This window comes from Capsicum annuum, unplaced genomic scaffold (assembly GCF_002878395.1).
Source record: "Capsicum annuum cultivar UCD-10X-F1 unplaced genomic scaffold, UCD10Xv1.1 ctg2800, whole genome shotgun sequence".
In the NCBI taxonomy this organism is placed as follows: Eukaryota; Viridiplantae; Streptophyta; class Magnoliopsida; order Solanales; family Solanaceae; genus Capsicum; species Capsicum annuum.
Genome location: NW_025834406.1, coordinates 343,426 through 347,116, shown reverse-complemented (window position 1 = coordinate 347,116; position 3,691 = coordinate 343,426).

Sequence of the window (3,691 nt, the reverse complement as noted above, 5' to 3'; positions counted from 1 at the left end):
ATTATACTTGCATTAACTCTCATTAGCTAGATCTCTGTGTGATAGAAAAATGAAAGAATAATATTAACACATTAAAACCCCCTTCACTCTGGAACCTTAGATCAATAATCCATTAAAAATCAACTTACTTAATTGCACAAGTATTCCCGGTGGGATTCGACCCTAACCTTTGTTGGGTTCTATATTTGACAACGACCACTTACACTTTCATAAGAAAGATGTAATTTAGGTGTATCAAATTTTAGCACTGTTGCCGGGGAGTACAATTTTCAATTAAGGTTGTGATTGTTAGTTGACCTTTGGTCTAAGTTTCCAAAATTTTACTTTTTTGTTTGTTGTTTTTGTTTGTGTAGGTTGATTGTCTTGTATGCCAAGTTCACAGATATCGGGTGAACCATAATTATCTATTCATACAGAACCTTAACTTATTGGCAGAATGGATGGTCAACATGACCCAGAGAGAATAGGTGCTCTATAGAAAGAAGCTAGACTAGCTGCCTTGGAAGCTGTATAAGTGAACCAGCAGAATATGGACAATGCAAGCAGGGAACTAAACCCAGATGATGATGATCTGGGTGATGATAATTTATTAAATCTAGTCAACCCAAGGCGTACATACAATATGCCTGCATCGATAATAGGAATGTCAATAGAAATTGCTTGTCAGAGTAAGATCAAAATGCCAGGCCATCTAATTTAATCTAGCAAATGATGATGATGATTTGGATGCAGCTGGTGCAACAGGAGATATTATTCCTCCACCCTTAGCACCCGAAGCCAAGTTCAATATCATAAGCACTATGATCCAGTTATTCCATCTCAAAGGGCTATTTAGTGGACTTACGGGTGATGACTAGAATATGCATTTAGTTAATTTTATCTTGACATGCAAATTATTGGACAACCTAGGAGTTGGGCAAATACTATTTGGTTACGGCTGTTTTCTTTGTCTTTATCTGGGGAGGCAACTTTATGGTTGAATGGTATAACTCCCGACTCTGTTACAACTAGAGGCAACTAAAAGATGCTTTCCTAAAAAGGTTTTTTCTGCCATCAAAGAGGGCACAGTTGAGAGATGAGATTAGCAACTTCAGAAAGCTTCCAACTAAGGCTTCCCATGAAACTTGAGAGAGGTTTAAGAAGAAGCTTATGCAGTATCCAAATCATCAGATGACTAACATCCACCTTATGGAAATCTTATATTGTGCTTTTAACTCTGTGACGAAGCCAGTAGTGGATAATGCTACAGGTGGGGCATTCATGGATCTCACTTTTCTGAAAGCAGTTGAGATGCTTAATCAAATGATGAAACAAATAGAGCTTGGCATACCAGGGAATCTGAGGTAGCAAGCTCTACTATATCTATTAGAATGACCACAGAATAGAGGCGGAGAAAAGAAGAACATGACCAAGACATGGCTCACATAAAGACGCAGATGGATCTTTTCACTAAGCACTTATTATCTGGAAAGACAAAGAAGGTTAAAGTTATAGCATCACAGGGAAGGGCTGGCTCTGATTTTGAGGAGAAAGCCAATTATTAGAAAAATTAAGGGGGTTTTTGAGGCGGTGGCCAAGGAAACCAAGGTCGGAACTATTATGACAAATCTGAATATAAAGACTGCAACCAAGGAAATTGGAAGAATAAGAATAAAAAAAGTGGGTTATATGTTTCTCTTATAAACCACGAGGCGACTACGACTAGTTCAGGAAATATGTCCATGGAGGATATGATGGCGAAGTTATTGAAGGAAGTGGAAGAAACCAATACTGGGGTGGCTAAGATAAAAAGTAATTAATCTTCGATGAATTAGATGGTTGATTCACACTCTAATTTGATGAAATAGTTGGAGCAGTAGATGACCAACTGTCTGTCGTATTCAATCAGAGGAAGAGTGGTACTTTACAAAGCGACACAATTCAGAATCTAAGGAAGGATGGTTCGTGTATGGCAATTACCACTAGGAGTGGTAAGGTATTGGCAAGCCCTCATATGGGCAAGCCTGTGGTTGATATTATGGTAGATAATATTGAAAAAGTAGAAATTGATCATCTAGTGGAGTATGAAAAACTGGATGATATTATTGATGATACACCATCCAACCATTAGAGGGTTGATGAGTTGGAGAAGAGCAAGGGAAATAAAGCTAAAGTGGTGGTTACCACTCTCCTAAAACCACCCTCTCTATTTCCCCATCGATTAAAGAAGAAAGCTAATGACACAAAGTTATTATTGCAGCTGATCTGGGTGAGCAACAAGTGGAAGCCCTCACATCTGTTCTTAAGAGATATACGAGGGCTATTGGTTGGATGATTGCATATACCATCGGCATTTATCCTGGTATATGTACACATAAGATTCAGCTTGAAGAAGATTTTTTTCTAACTATTGAGCACCAGTATCGTCTAAACCCACATATGCAAGAGGTGGTGAAGAAATAAATTATCAAGTGGTTAGATGCAGGGGTGGTATACCCCATTTCAGATAGCAAATGGGTGAGTCCCGTTCAGTGCAAGCCCAAAAAGGGGGCATGGTAGTGGTGTCTATTGAGAAGAACGAGTTGATCCCACTCAGGCCTGTTACTGGGTGGAGGGTATGTATGCATTACATAAAACTCAACTGGTGGACACTGAAGGACCACTTCCTAATGTCTTTCATGGATCATATGCTTGATCGACTAGCAGGAAAGGGGTTGGTACCATTTCTTGGATGGGTATTCTAGTTAAAACCAAATTTTTATTGCTCCTGAAGATCAGGAAAAGATGACATTCACTTTCCCATATTGTACGTTTTCTTTTAAGTGGATGCCTTTCGGCTTGGGTAATGCACCTACCACTTTTCAGTGGTGCATGATATCAATATTTTCTGATATGGTTGTAGACACCTTGGAGGTGTTTATGGATGACTTCTCTATGGTCGGTAATTCTTTTGAGCTCTTCTTGCTGAATCTTAGTCAAGCGTTGCATCGGTGTAAAGAGTTCAACCTTGTCCTTAAATGGGAAAAATGCCACTTCATGGTGAAGGAGGGCACTGTTCTTGGCCATAAAATTTTGGCTAAATACATTGAGGTAGATAAGGCAAAGGTTGAACTGATTGAGAAACTACCTCCCCCTATCTCAGTTAAAGGGGTACATAACTTTCTTGGTCATGCGGGGTTCTACCACAGATTCATAAAGGACGTCTCAAAATTGCAAACCACTTTGCAAACTTTTGGAAAAGGAGGCTAAGTTCACTTTTGATGATGATTGCAGAAAAGCTTTTGAATGCCTTAAGTTGAAACTAGTGGAGGTTCCAATTATTGTTGATCCTAATTGGAAGAAGCCGTTCAAGATTATGTGTGATGCTAGTGGAGTGGCACTTGGAGCTGTTCTTGGCCAAAAGAAAGAGAAGTTGTTCCATCTGATATATTATGCAAGAATGGCCCTACATAGGGCTCAAATAAATTATTCTGTGACTGAACAAGAACTTCTAGCAGTGGTGTACGCTTTTGAGAGGTTCCAAGCGTATTTGTTAGGTACCAAGGTTATGGTGCACGCTACCTTAAAGTACTTAATAGCAAAGAAGAAGGCTAAGCCAAGGATGATCCCATAGGTGTTGCTACTTTAGGATTTTGACTTCAAAGTTAAGGATCGAAAGGGATTTGAGAATTAGGTAGCCGATCACCTATCCAGACTCGAAGGCAATCAGGCA